The 16,200-nt window shown below is 36.9% G+C and overlaps 1 protein-coding gene across 2 annotated transcripts in view; it reads left to right on the plus strand.

Moving 5' to 3' along the window:
- The first annotated feature begins 8,799 nt into the window (after nt 1–8,799).
- The window catches only part of LOC120537069 (activating transcription factor 7 interacting protein), a 178,107-nt gene continuing 170,706 nt past the window's right edge, over nt 8,800–16,200 (plus strand). Inside the window, exons 1-2 of one of the 2 annotated variants that reach the window (XM_039765699.1) lie at nt 8,800–8,991; nt 9,136–9,185. The gene's annotated coding sequence lies outside the window, so the exon portion shown is untranslated. The remainder of the gene's footprint in view (nt 8,992–9,135; nt 9,186–16,200) is intronic. The other variant, XM_039765697.1, reaches the window with a different exon arrangement.

A 16,200-nucleotide genomic window follows, 5' to 3' on the forward strand; every position in this document is an offset into this window, starting at 1 on the left:
TTAGAAGCTGATAACTGGAAGTTATTAGATTAAAAAGCACATTTTGTTTATGTTAATGGTCTAATATTGGAGATTAGATTAGAGATCTTTATTTATACTAGGACTGTGGTGAAATTCTTGTGCCAGGATTGTGGTGAGGAGGGTGGGGGCAGGGAAATATCAACAGGCTATAATATAAAGTAAAATAACAAGATGATGATGTAAAAATACGTCCGTTAAATAAAGTAGCACAAGAGATAAATAAATAAAAGTAAAATTAAATTAAAGACAGTATATTGCCAAACACATTTAATGTACTGTACAATTCCTTATAAACCAGCTGGGTACAGTATAGGGCATGTAAGAAGAGGTTACTGACATTAATATTACAGTAATATACAAGTAATGTAACACAAAATGATTCAACTTACTGTACAGTGATAATGCTCTATACATGTGTGTTGTCTGAGTGATAATTTGGTAATTATGGAGTGTTCTCTTGTCTGTGATATTTGTTTTTCCATTTAAAAGGAATATACTCTTTGAGAATACAATACCACATAGTCAAACATTTTTACAAAGATTTGACTGTATTTCTTGAATTAGCTAGAAAAAAGAAACTGGCAAATTGGCACACTGGCATATTTTAAATATACTGATATGAAAAAAACTGCCCTACATATGGTATCTGAAATCGAACCCTATGTTGATTGTAAATAAGCTGTACCACTATATATCCTAAAAATTAAAACATACCTAACATGATCAACACATTATTCTTTGTCCTCTTCATCTTTTCCCACTTCTTTGTGGGGTCGATGTTTTATAGGTTTCTGCATGATTTTTACAGCCAGATGCCATTCCTGTTGCCAGTCCTCCTCATTTAGGCTATGAAAGTAGAAAGAAAATCAAGCAATTACATTTCAGCAATGTAGCCCAATGACTAATGTTAATGCCTCATATCTCTATGGACCTTGGTTCAGTTCTCAGGCAGCCATGTGGATTTTGTATATCCATTCTTCATGTGTCTATGTAGGTTTTTTATGGGCACTTCATAATTTTCCCCAGATAACAAAGGTGTGGAAGTTTTGCTATTAAATTATATGGTACTGTCATGCACTGAGAAGGTTTACGGAATGGTTTTATTGGATGGAATGGATTTATGGATAACATGGATATGGCTGGATCAGATGCATAAGACATTTTTTTGACTTTACACAATACTAGGACCACAGTGAAGTAGGAAATAGCAGTTGCAGTTCTTCATGAATACTTTGTCCTGTGGGTCAATGCAACACTTGTGTGTCAGCTGGTTCACAAACTTTCACATAAAAAAAGAGCTACAATAAGGAAACTTGATTCAGAAAGGCTTCTAGAGACTTTTGAGGAAGACAGTGAAAACTAAATTAGTGATACAACTATAAGCAAAGTGCATTGCAGGCATCCTGACGAAAGCCACAGGATTATACTCACGTGCATCTTGGAAGTGACATTTACAAGCAAATGGCAGCAATACCTACTGAAGAAGGAAGAAATACAAATTGTTATTCATGTGTGGTACAAAGATGAAGTACAAAAGACAAACCCAGTCCTGCTAAAAATATAGCAGATATGCAGTGCTATAGATGTGAAAATACAGGTCACTTTGACTGAGTGTTTGGCTGCATGGTGGCTCTGAGGCTAGGGATCTGCACTGGCAATCGGAAGGTTGCCGATTCAAATCCCGTAAATGCCAAAAGGGACTCTGCTCTGTTAGGCCCTTGAGCAAGGCCCTTAACCTGCAATTGCTGAGCGCTTTGAGTAGTGAGAAAATCGCTACATAAATGCAAAGAATTATTATTATTAGAGACTAAATGTTTAGCACAAGGTCAGGTATGTCTCAAGTGGAGTGTGAATGATCATTTCTCAGAAAAGGACCAAAATATCCAGCTAGCAGACAAGAAGGAACTCTTACCTATGAGACCAAAGTAGGAGAACCGTACTGAATATTCTGGATTTAGAACTACTCTTATGCAAAGAGGTATCTGTGGAGCTTGGTTAGCTAAAAATAGGCACATACATCACAGGTGTAACAGGCTGCAGACTGTAACTCCAGCCACAGTACCCAGAAGCACTTCTGGATGGGGTAAACTGAAACCCAAGAAGATTAGTTTCTGTATTAATCATAAGGTTAAATACATAGCAAAACTTCTCAAGCAACTACTGTTTCATTTGGGAGAAACCATGGAGGAAACAAAATTAAAGAATTGGTAAATTTGGACATTACTCAACAAGTTACAGTACTAATCCATAGGTTAGACCAGGGGTACCCAACATTGGTCCTGGGGGCCCACTGTGGCTGCAGGTTTTTTGTTCCAACCAGCTTCTATTTTTAACTAGCAAAATACCTAAAATTCGCAGCAGAGAAGAAGTGTGTTAAAGAAGTTATGAAAAAGAAAAGGAAACATTTTAAAAATAACGTAACATTTGCTTTCTATTCGTTTGCATAAGCACAGTCCTTCACCAACAATTATTTAATGTTAGCTCAGATCCGGCACTTAAAAGTTTCTGTCACACTTTTGCTGAGTTTGTGCCAAACACTATTCTATCCCTGACCATCTCATTTTCGTTTGCATAAGCACAGTCCTTCACCAGCAATTTTAACTTATTTACAAAGTGATCAAAAGTCTCGTTTATATCCCGCGTCATCCAAAGTCTCGTTTATACCTCGTGTCTTCTCATTAAACTTGTATCTCGCGAATATCATATTCATCGTAGGCATGACAAACGTCAGCGGCAGCGTGTCTATAAACTTAATTTAAACTTAGGGTTTACACCGTGCTTTGTTTCCGCAGTAGCTGCACTTATGAATATGCTTGTATGCGTCACTCGCGTCATATTCTTTTGCTGCCTTCTCAATTGTGTAATGCGTTTTTTGTTCAGTGCTCTTTGGAGCTCTTCCTTGTTCTCTACGTATTGCATTCACAATCAGTTCACGTGAGCCGCTCTCTTGTGTGATCTTGTGATGTCCACCGCTTTATTTAATGTTAGCTAAGACCCAGCACTTAAAAGGCGTGATGATGCGGGACACAACTCCGCCTCACACGGCAACCGAGCTGCAAGCTATGGCCATATATATGGTCGAAAGTAGGTTCCAGTTATGATCATTAAGCATAGAATTTCGAAATGAAACCTGCCCAACTTTTGTAAGTAAGCTGTAAGGAATGAGCCTGCCAAATTTCAGCCTTCCACCTACACGGGAAGTTGAAGAATTAGTGATGAGTCAGTCAGTCAGTCAGTCAGTCAGTCAGACAGTGAGGGCTTTGCCTTTTATTAGTATAGATTGGACTCCTGGGCTGATTAAGTGAACTGCTATTTGCCATATGTATATATATCTACTCTGTATATATAAAATCCTAAGCCTAAAAGTACAACGATTTTGTGCAACGATTTTATGTCACATTTTTGTCACACTTTAACTCTGGCTTATTTTAAAACCTACATACAGTATATATGCTTGGCATCATTCTTTTCAGAATTTATTAAACTTTAATGTGATGTTGGCAGATTTTTTAGATTCTTATTCCGTTTTTAAATTATAAACTAAAAAACATCAAGAACTCACGTCCTGCAAGATGAGACTTTGTGCCAAAAGATTTAACCACGCCTGGGGCCAGAAATAAAAAGACAAAGAGTAGGACAGCTGCTGTACAAGCTTGTAAATGTTCAAAGTTCCGCACAAGATGCAGATCACACGCCTCGGCAGCAGCAGCAAGCCAGCAGCTAATCGATCAAAGAGGAGGTTAAAAAAAAACACTATTTGTTTCCCATTGTATCACCATTTAAGAGGGGGTTTTGGGGTGTATTCAGCCCCCCACTTCACAACGCGAGCGGAAGAGATGCAAAGTGGTTGGCACGTAGCACAGGCCGAGAGGGTTGAAGAAGTGAAGTGAGCAGGGGTGAACCCCCTAGTATATATGAAGTATATATATATACTGTGTGTATATATATATATATATATATATATATATATATATATATATATATATATACTGTATATTAAAATGTACCAAGCAGTTATATGGGAATAATTTTTTTTTTCTTTTTAACAATATTTTCATCTTGATTTTCATTCTATTTTTTGCCGGGTGTTCAAATTTGTTTCTGATTTTTTTCATTATTTTTTGATTAGTGGGTCTAACGCAAAAATAGCTGCAGCCTTTCATTATTCAGTGTTGTTTACCTGGTTGTCTGCTCTACTGGTTGTCATTATTAAGATACAATGAAGGGAGCAAACTGCACAGAGAAAAGGCAAAATATAATAAAATCAATAAAAGAGGGTTAATCATTTAAATTTCTAGGAAAAATGGAAATATTCCTGTCTTATAAATGTAAACATCATGCTGTGGTGATTTCTTAATGTAGAATAAGAGAAGAGAAAAAAATACCAGCTAATTAATTGAGATCAGTGTTATCAGATGATGTCACCGATTATGAATCTGGTGGGAAGAAAAATCTGAAGCCACTGTAGGCCCCCAGGACCGACTTTGAGAACCCCATGGTTAGACCAATCATTACAGTAAAGAAAAGCTACTTAAAATTCAAACTGGCAGTAGATGACCTCTTACAAAGTACTAATGGACATATAATGTTGAAAAAATTAGATCTGAAATGGAGCTATCACCAATTTGGTATTGAATAACATCAAATCACAAATTTTTCTGTTCATAATGGAGAATACAGATACAAAAGACAATTTGTGACATCGTCAGAACCATTGAGATACCTAAACACAAAAGACAAATTACATTACTTTATACAAATTACAGACAAAAAATCAATGCCCTGAAAGAAGCACTAGCCAAAGCTATTCTCACATGGATGCTCCAACTCTGATAGCTCATACAAACCATTTTAGTCCATGTCAGTCGTTGCTTATCAGATTGCAAAAAGACTTCACTCAAATGTGCATGACTAACAGTATGATTTCCATACACACTGAAAAAATATTCTTGACCATGAAAATGGATCTTCTCAAAAACACTTTCCAAAGTAAATATATCTGAAAATACCAGGTCTCGTGTAGCAGTGTGGGTAGTGAAAACAGGTTTTCAAAAATGCTGATATATTATTGTCATTCAATGAGGAACTGACTTCAGTTTATTTTCTCTCTGGTCTTATCTTTGCTGTGGAGACCATCAGCTGATGGGTCCTGTACCATGAAACGCACAAATGTTTCACTGTATATTTTTGGGAAGACTATATTTTCAAAGGCTTTGGCTGCCTTATACTTGTTTGTAACCTTTAAAAACAATTGTAGTTTGTTATTTATCCAGACAAAGTAAGCAGATTTGGTGTTATCTTAAGGTGCTCTTCATTTTTTCCTTGTTCTTTCTGCATTTTTATTTACTTTAGGTTTGCTGCCTGGCCAGATGTTGTGGTTGTAGTTGACATATTTGGGTCAGACTATTGTCCAAATGCTTATTTTTAGCAGTGATAGATTATTACAGCAGATAATATGAGCACTTAGATCTAAAACTACAGAAAATATAATCAACACCTTGTAGTCAATATTCAGAAAACATAACAAGGACTTCCAGTTATTGTAAAACATGACAATGGTAGGACAAAAGCTAATGGAAACAATTGCACATCAAAAGGAAGGATTTGTATTGTCTTCACTGGACAATTGAACTAAGAAAATATGATATCATTCCTGTGTTAGGATATAGCAGGTTGGATAATGGATGGATGGATGGATATCATTTATAAAAGTATTATCTATGCAAGAACAGGAAACAGCCCTACTGAATTTTATCTAGAAAATTGGAGGCATGTTGCCTGAATTTGCATCTTCACAGAAATATGGAAGCATGTGATTGAACTGCAGATTAGAAAGGAAGATTTAAAATATACTGTACATTGCTGATTGTTAGGGAAATAAATAATTCAACAATGCTATCAGAGATCACATTCTTGTGAGACAGGAGACTGTAGACAAATTCACTACACCGTTCAATGCAACACCACATTGAGTAGTGAACAAGACTCGGAACAAACTGGTAGTAGAATGACCAACATAACTGCAGAACAGTTGCAAAACAACCACTATTGACATAACTAATCGGTTTCAAGCAGAGGCAGGGGTTGATGAATACTTTAAACAGGGCACAAAAAAGTGAGAAGAGCTGAGCTGAACTTAGAAGATTCCAGCGCTAAGTCTCAACATCAAAGAAAGAACAGACTGAAGAAGTATTTGACCAATTTGTAAGAAAATCGAACAGAAGTGTTCAGTTAGCTTTGTTATACATTTTTTATGCATGGTAAATGTTGAAACAGAGATACAGAATTAGATGAAGTTTTGATCTAAAAAGAATACATGTCTGTGAATAATAGAAGTAGGAAAAGAAGAAGATGTAGAAGAAGAATAATTAGTAACAAGTTGGTGTAAAATAAATATGTTGATTGTTCACAGTTTGTAACTGAGGTAAGGGGGGATATCACTTAAACTAGTACACCTATTCAACTATTGTGAGAATCCAGTTTTGGGATGTGGAAGAGAGAATATAAAAAAGGTTTGTGCTGTAATGATCTGAGAGACCGTGTGTGTGTCACTTTAGAATATCTAATTTGTGTATCAATGTAATATGAAGGCATGAATGTCTGTGGATTTAAGTGCTTGCGGTGATGAAAAGGTGTCTTCCACGGTTTCTTCCTACCTCATGTTCCATGCTGCGGAGACACTTACAACTTTATAATATAATAAGATTGCTCAGAAAAGGCTTGGATGGATTTCACACAGTTGTGCTTTTTTATTAAAAAAAGAATATGAGAAACGTTACCCAGGTTTGTAAACAGAAAAAATTAATATGAGAAACGTTACCCAGGTTTGTAAACAGAAAAAATTAATCTGACCATCTGCTATACAATTATGATTACTGGTATGCAAGCCCTATGTATCCTGCAATCAGACCTTTGTCTCCCTCTCTTTATAAAGTTGCAAATTAAAGTCATCAACAGTGTGTGTGTCTAAATCAGGAAAAGATGTTTGCTGAAATGTATAATTTAATAATTACAGGATGTGCCTAGATAAATACTGTATTAAATAAATAGTCATATTTAAAAAAAAAGTGCTGCATGCAGTTATATGCAAGGATAAAAAGCACTCAGCTTATAAAGATTATTACTCATCTTATTGTTGAAGTAACGTTGACCTCATGCGCCTAGAGGTCAGTTTAGTTGTGCAATGAGACTGCTACTTGCAGTGCCTACTGAAAGCATTCGGACCTTTTTGCTTTCTTTTTACATTTCGTTAAGATGCAGTCTTCTGCAGGATGCAGGATCTGAATAGTTGTGTCAATGAGATATTTCAGTCAGTCAGTCATGTTCCATCCTGCTATATACTAACACAGGGTAACGGGGGTCTTCTGGAGCCAATCCCAGCTAGCACAGGGCGCAAGGTAGGAACAAATCCCTGGGCAGGGTGCCAGCCCATCGCAGATGAGATATTTCAAATTTTTTTATTTTTAATAAATTTGCAAAAATTTGTAAAACCCTGTCTTGTTTTTTTTTTCATTCTGAGATATAGAGTGTTGCTTGATGTATAAAAAATGAATGAAAATGATTTTAGCATAATGTTGCAAAAAAAAAAGTCAACGTGTAAAAAAAGTTAATCAATAACATAAATTGGTCACTGAGGAAAGAAAGTGTCAGGAAGGAAAACCTGCAGCCACGGTAGACCACCCAGGCCTGGAGATGGACACCCTGATATATGTACTGTATATGGCATCGAAGAGTGGTGTTTCAAGCATGCAGTGTAGATACACCAGTTGGGATGGGGGAATTAGAGTGTGAGGCGTCCATACAGATTTGACGAAGCATTTGAGAAACACCACAAAAATGCACTCTGCCAAATCGATGTTTTTACCTGCAGAATGGTTTTAAAACTAACCCAGCTTGGTGGAGCATCGGCACATCTGGCAACCCTGCCTGCACACACTTGTGTCTGTGTTTCATGTATGTGGCTTAATGACAGAAAAAGGTGAGAACAAAGATGATGCAACCGAAGGGAATAATGTCAGGTGATCTCTTTTGAACATATAATGGTGTGTTCAAGCACACAGGCAAGTAAACATCATGCTAACTCAAATTCAGGTCAACTCAAAAGACACCCTCACTGTTCACATCTGACATCTACTCAGCTCTTGCCGAGGCAGATGAGGACGAAAGCAACATTATATAATGGGAGAGTTGGCCAAAAATGGAAAGAAGGAAAGAACAGTGTTAAACGATCTCTAAAATGTAAAAAAAAAAAAACAAAACAAAAAAAACCGGAAATCTTTCATGCATATATTGTTTTTTTTTCTATAAACGTCTTTGTTTTTTTCTAGTGGGAGCAGCCGAAAGAAGAAGTTGCTTTTCACAGTTTTTATACAGTAGTATGGTAAAAGGAAAATATGCAATTTATTGGGCTGGTTTATAGCAGCTTTTGAGTTGGATTTAGGAGGGGGATTTTTGTATATCCTGACAAACTTGCATAAAATCCTTCTTACCTTTGAGGAGAAACATTTGACGCTTTTACGTACTACAGAAGGTACGTGATCAAAAGTTATGGAACACGGTAAACAGAAATGTCACGGAGTGTGGTTTACTTTTAGATATCAGTTACAGAGAAGTTTAGGTACGTACTCTTAATGGGAGGCAAGGCACCTTCTCTTTTCCTTTTGTCGTATTTCCATCACTGTTGTTAATCTGACAGTCACGTGTCCAATATGGCGCACGCGCGCCTAGTTTAGCGCATGCGTATTTTCGTTATTTGAACGCCCGTTTGAATTTTGGTTGTATGGTACGGTTAGACGCAATTGGAACAAGCTGACAAAATTCGTAGAAAATATTCACCACCGATACAGTTAATCTTTTTACGTTTCTGCTGGCTGGCGTCTGCGTGATTCTGAAGTCACGAAGTCGTCGTTTTAGATGGTCGAGTAGGAATCCGCCGACTGCCCAGGAACGGTGAGCAGAGCCCGAGGGAAGGTAAAATTGGCAAGTTAGCAGTTAACCCGCTTCTTGCAAGCGAATTGCAGTTAGCGTAGCGTTTTTTCCTCCCCACTGCGACAATAGTATTTTTCTAGGCATGCATAAAGAGTTTACATTGTCGATTTGTTTTCTTAATTACAGACAAAACGAAACGCAAATATTTTGTTTAAGAAGGAAGAAGCGGATTCCACGTAAGTGTAGATTACGTATATTATTTGATATTTGGGTTTAACAGGCCAAGATGGCAATTACAGTATACTGTATCTCCAAGTTGCTTTGATTCTCGTACAAATTAAAAAGGCACTTATGTAGTTATGTTAAAAAGTTGTCTTTGGCATATCTGGACACCTGTTTTGTTTCCGTACATATTTTCCTGCTTTATAAAGAATGATAGTGTTTGGGGCTGTCAAACTGTTCACAGACCATTTCGCCGTGAATCTTTTTCACAACTTACCCGTTGTTTTTGTCTTTGGGGTGGTTTTTGATAGAACCATAGCATTTTAATGTTGTTATACGAGATCAGTTCTTATTCTAATCCCTGATACGGGTTGGGTCTGACCATCTGGTTTCCCCATAATCGGTGTGGCGTTTGCACTTTTTCTACGTCTACGTGTGGGGTTTCTTCGCAACGCAATGCTTTTCTTAGCGAAATTCAAGTTAGGTTAGCAGGCCCAGCGAAGTTCTGTTTAATATGCATTTGCAATGGAGATGGGTAAGTTAGAGATGAAGTATTGGCATCAAACATTACAGAATATAATAATTCAATGCATTTTAAGTGTCTAAATTGTAATATCTTAAACCATTAGTTTAACTGTGTCATAAAATACAAGACGTGGCTTCTGTTGGTTGTTTACTTTCGTAAATATGCTAAATTTAAATACATGGTTGTGCCATAACCCACTTTGGCTGAGCAGGTTTTTACTTGATAGTGACATTCATCAAAGTGTTACTAAACTCAAATATGATGTGAAGTGATAACGGTGACAAGGTTTGTAAATTGACTTTTTAAATATTTAGAAGCAATTTTGAGAAAATAGGTGTTCCTGTAAAATTTGGCTTTTACAAAGGTCATTTTACAAATGAATATCCAGTATATTATTTTTCAGTTGAAATCTATAGCTGCAGCTGAGGAATTTCATTTTTTGTTGGAGAAGAAAAATATTAAAATGGCGGAGATAACAAAATAGGTAAACTGTTCTTCTTCTAGCTTTTACTGCCCAGAACCTTAGTAAATGTACTGTGGTGTATTGAATGACTGAGGGAATAATTTTGATACCCAGTGTCATTTTAGAAATAATACGCTTGGGCCACACAATGATGTACGTTTGAGCGTTATTTGCTTTAGGATAGATTTTTGTGATGAATTCAGGATTAATTGAGAGATGTCGTTTGGTTAACTTGTAACAAGTATTTCTCATTATGACAATGGTGAGGCAACTTTAGAGAAGAGTCTTCCGTGGTGGTGCTGTGACAGCTGTCTTGCCCTTAATGTAACCAAAACCATGGAGGTTGTCATAGACCCAATGAGGCAGGAGGTAGATCATACTCCTTTTTACATCAGATTGAATGCCGTGGACAGGGTCAGAAGTTTGCATCTTTATACAGCACCTGCTCATCTCAGGGCCACAAAACACTGTAGAAGGTTGCAGGGTGGGCTTGGAATGTCACTGGTGTACAGCTTCCTTCTGTTCTGGACATACGCAATACATGTTTTCTTAGAAGAGTAACAGGCTTCTGAAAGATGTCTGCCTTTGTGCAGTTGCTTTCCTCACTCCTGTATTCTGGAAAATGAGATAGTGCCATTAACGTTTTTATCTAAAGGTTTTAAGATTACTCAGCCTCCACATACATGGACAAATTGTATGCATTCTTATGCATTGTTGTTTGCATGTTCAGATACCATCTAATGTTGCTTTTAATGTATTATGCTATATTTAGTCTTTTGTGTTCTTAGTATTGTGGTCTCATTAGTCTCTTGGAGACGTGAGTAAGAACTTGTACATATAGCGGTACATTTTGATCTTGAACTTGTTAGAAGGGCATGCTTGTCAGTTCTATTTAAGGAGAAAGTTAAGTAGACTTTTCACCTGATGCATCTGCAGTCCTTCACAAATGTTTTTAAACATCTGTATTTGATATTTTTAACCAGGAGTATTGTTTATGTATCAGACATTAGACAAAATTATAACCCAAAGACTCTCCATTGTGTGTTGATGTCCATGTGAGGAGTTAAAACATTCACTTTAGTGAAACTTAATGAAGTGTCACAGTATGCTTTTTCCCTTTTTGTTAATACATATGCAATTTACAATATCTAAATTGCAACATAAATGTAATAAGTTTATTGTATTTTGAAAACAGTATGTTAACAGTATAATAAGCATTAGATAGGAATGTACATAGGCCATAGCATTTTTAATGAAATGGTACTAGGGCTATCAAATTATTTCAAAATTTGTGTTTGAATACTTGTATTAAAAATATGTAACTATTCAAATATATTCAAACATAGGTTAAAAGTTGTAAAAGCTACTGCCTGTACATTATTATTTAACTTTCCTTTGTTGTTTTCATTTTTGCTTGGTTTACATCACATGGAGCACTTACAACTTGTGAACTGACGCTTCATCACAAAAAAGCATGGTGCACTTATGACTCGTGAAGTGATGCTTCCCCCCAAAAAAAGTTTTTTTGTGCATGGAAAGTGACATGATCAATGAGAAAAGTAGAACCTAGACACTTCACATTCCCGTAGTGTGTTTTGAAACCCATTCAAAATTACTCATGATTATTTAAACTTGTTAAATGCATGCAGTTCTCTAGTCCCCACACCCCACCCCTCCTCCTGATCTTTGCTCTGCTTTTTGCCTTTCCACTGTTGCAAAAAGTGTGAAGTCAGTGTCCATCTGTATTTTATGTACGTTGTGGCATAGTGAGTATTCATGTTTCACAAAAGGAGCTACTGAAAGTACTAAATGTTGCATTGTAAAGATCTTAAAGTATCCATTATTTTTTATTTGGCATGCACTTTAACAGCAAATTAACATTGTGGCAGTGTAAAAAATGCAACGCAAAAATGTAAAACAAATTGTAAGATATATGTGTGAACTTGTTGAAGATAAATCAAGAGTGTGGAGCAGACCAATTTGATAAGTTTGCAGATGGGTACTGGTAGTCAAAGAGTTACATACAGGATTAAAATAAGTAGAATTATTTTCTCCTTTTGCAGATTCAGCAAAGTATAACATGTAACCTTCTTTCATTTTTCATTTCATGTTTGTTTTCAGAATATGTGTTAAGCCTGCTGCCTTGAAAAGTGTCATTTTCCGACAGTCAAAATGTTGTTTAAAATGAAGATTTTAAAGCTGTTAAAATAATAATAATAAAAGGCAATCAGAAAAATGGCCATTTTTTCCATTGTGTATAATAAAAAAGGAAGCCAGCTTTTGTTTGCTACAGTGTATGATGACAGCAGTAAATCATGGATCTCATGTTCAACAGGGTCAATGAAGAAAACAATACTTAAATGGTGCTGGAGAAGGCTTTAGAATTTGTGTTAGTATACCTGTTCACCAAAAAGAAATGTGGTGTGGTAGAAAAACCTGTTTTGGTTTTTTTTTTTTTTTTATAATGATGATACAAAGGAACAATTAACATTTGTAAAAATACTATGAAAGTGATGTGCAAAATACTCCAGACATGCTATGCTGCAATACTTTTGTATCAAAATGCAAAAATTAGTGGTAGGTTTAAGAAAGAAAAAAGGACTGTTCTTTTAAAATCAAATGTCAACATTTGCCTTTGAATAAGATTTTTTTTAATGTAGATTTGAATTATATTAAAATAGTGAATGATTGTTCTGACAGCCCTAAAAAGTACATATTTTAGGTACAGTATACAGTGTTCTAATCTTGGTTTCTAACTGAATGATCTGCTTCATACATTCATTCCTTCCATAAGGCTTCACTGAGCCCAGTGAAATACTTAATGCTATTCCATGCATGTCCTTTGGCATGTACCTCTTGTAAATCTGGAGGATTCCACCAGTTGGTAGTGCGTGATATCATCATGGCAAGAAAACACTGTCCTGTTTCACCGTGTTGTGAGTTGTGGAAGAACGATGTTAAAGGTACAAATTCTTTGCATTCTGATGCTGTTGTGAAGGTGCAAAAATTAAACAAAAAAGACAGCAACAGCGACACAGTAGATGGTATGCGAGACCTTTAAGTGTATCACTTCATTGCGACGGAGAATATGCAACGCCTGTATTGCCTGTGCAAGAAATGGATGAAGAAAAGCACCATGAATGTTTACGCATGTCAGAATTTAAGATTGATGGTTGGGTTCACTGCATCGAACTATTCATCAAACATCGAAGCATGCACATTGATCCTGTTGGAGCTACAATTCAACTTGGTATCACACTGCATTATCTTGCAATGGCCGAATCCCCCACTTCTTTTCTAGGACATTTTCCACTGTGCATGGATGTGTGTGTCTCAGATTTGCTTCCATTTCATCTTGCACATCTCTTTATTATATAAAAAAATCATGGGACGGGATGAGACTTTTTAACCTGAGGTAAGATGTGACTTTTCCAAAGAGATGCTTTCAAGTCCCATGAGATGAGACTCTGTGCTAAGAGATTTAACCACGACCGGGGCCGGAAATAAAAGACAAAGAGTAGATAACATAATAGAATGTCATAAAGAGGTTCAAAAACGTTGGCGCGATAAAACATGCAGAGCAGGTTAGAAATTATGAAAGTACTAAAATTCCAAAGTCTCCAAAAAATTATAGTAAAGATCGCATTAGCGCAAACAAATGGAAATTATTACATGGTGAAATAATGGAAAAGCAAAAAGAAATCGATTTATATTGTTTGGATTTAAACTTTGTCAGAGACTTGTAGATCGACTAATTTGTTTTGCCATCAGGGAAAAGTGGTGTTTCTTCCCAATGAAGAGGCATATCTGTGAGAATTAAAAAATTTGTTGTTTGGTGAAAGTGAAATCCATATATGTGAACAGCAGAGATGTGAAATGGCTGGCGTATAGTGTAGGCCGGGGTGTTGGCAAGCAAAGTGAGCAGGGGGCGAAGCCCCCTAGTTATCCATATAAACTTTCAAAACTCTGGTGATTTGATGCCAGCTGTTCTGTCAGGCATGTCTGTCACTATGGAGATGTTCATAGTAACAGACACGTACCAAGTTGAACACACTGCGCCCCCAAAATTTTTTGCTGGTACTGCAACTCGCATACATGTCCCGTTAATTTCTGAAGACGTGCTCAGAGGACGCGTCAACAGCATGCTGGGAATGCATGGCAGCCATGGTGTGTGTGCAAAAGCCTTTTGAACGTCAAGTGTAAACCTGGCTTAAGAGCTAAATTTAGATAATTTACCAAGTATTTCCAGTCTTACTGTGTAGACTGTTTAAATTCTTGAAATGTGTTTACTGTTAGAAAAAATGTATGTGGAATTAATGAATTGAAGGGGTTTATAATGATTTGATTTAAATTAAATTTTGTACATTGTAGAGATGTTTGAATCATTATTTGATATTGTAATCATTGTCCCTTTTTGTCTGGTATTATATTACTGTTATGAAGACATGCAACTGAGAATTTTACTGTTATATGTAAATGTGACAAATGTGAATAAGAAGGTAAGTTTATTAGTGTAACTGACAAATAGTATTTAAATTAGCTCCTGAATTTAATTTCTTGATGAAGTGGTACCCTCCTATGTAACAAGAATTATATTGTCTTCTATAGACTTGGGGGACAATGTCAGAATTTGATTTAGAGATAATGATATTTGATCATATTAACTAATGGGCTTTGCCCTCTGCTCGCTACGCTCGGCAAGATTACCCCCGTGTTGCGCTATACGCTGTTGTGAAGAGGGTGGCTGTCCTTTTGTCTCCCTGCCTTGTCTCTCTTCTGCCCCAGACCTCCTCAAACATCATTTGATTTTTTTTCGCTGTTCCGTTATTTCACCGAGTAATATTTTCCGTTTGTTTGCAGTAATGCAATCCTTACTATCATTTTTTGAGACTTTTGAATTTTCTTACTTCCATTCTCTCTAACCTGCTCTACACATGTATCACACCAACGTTTTTGAATTCTTTGATGTTCTACTTTGGCATCTCCTCTTTGTCTTTGTCCGGCCCCGGGTGTGGTTAAATCTCTTGGCATAAAGTCTAGTCTCACGGGACATGAAAGTGTCTTTCTGAGAAATTCACGTCCCATGTCTCTGAACAGGTCTCATCCCAAGTTTTTTTATATAATAGAGGGATTTGTCATTATTTTTAACTGAAAAGTAATACTCAGTTATTTGTATCAAAATTGCAATCCTTATGGAGTATTAATGGTGCTCAAACTAGTAAAAATGGATTATTTTTAGGGTACTTCCATTTACAGCCCTGTAAATTTTGTATTTGTACAGAAGACCATTCAAATCAAATTTGTCGATTAAACACTTAAGTTAAGTGACATACGCTGTTAAGACGATTTTTATTTTTATCTGTATGTTCAGGAATAAATGAGCTGATAAATAACAGTTAATGAAAAGTAATGTCTGGATTTCTGTCTTTTTTTTTCTTTTTTTCCTGTTTTCACAGTACATTTTGATATGTGTATATATGTATGTATATATGTGTATGTGTGTGTGTGTATAATATATAGATAATATAGAGATAATATAGAGATATAGATAGATATATCTCTCCTCGCGAGAGGGCGTCTGTCCTGGTTATGCTGGAGGCCTCGGGTAAAGGGCTTGGAAGCCCAGCCCTGTAGGGACCCGTGGCCATCGGCAGGCGACGCCCCAGTGCCTGATTATCCTGGGAGCCCGGCACTTCCGCCACACCGGGAAGATGACAGGGGACACCCGGATGGCTTCCAGGTGCGCAGCGGCACTTCCGCCACGGGGTGTGTCCGTGGGAGATTGCCGGGAAGCAGCTGGAGCCCATCCGGGTTCCTATAAAAGGGGCCGCCTCCCTCCAGTCATGGGTGGATGTCGGGTGGAAGTGGACAGAGCTGAAGAGAGGACGGGAGGCGGTCAAATAAAAGGCACAGAGACTGTAAGGCCTGGACTGTGGGGAATCTGTGCAAGAGGCACTGGGGTTTTGTACACCTGACTTTTGTTTGTATGTATTGTAAATAAACGGTGTGTTGGGGGAAACAAAGATGTCCATCTGCCTGT

The sequence above is a fragment of the Polypterus senegalus genome, chromosome 10 (genome assembly GCF_016835505.1).
Source record: "Polypterus senegalus isolate Bchr_013 chromosome 10, ASM1683550v1, whole genome shotgun sequence".
In the NCBI taxonomy this organism is placed as follows: domain Eukaryota; kingdom Metazoa; phylum Chordata; class Cladistia; order Polypteriformes; family Polypteridae; genus Polypterus; species Polypterus senegalus.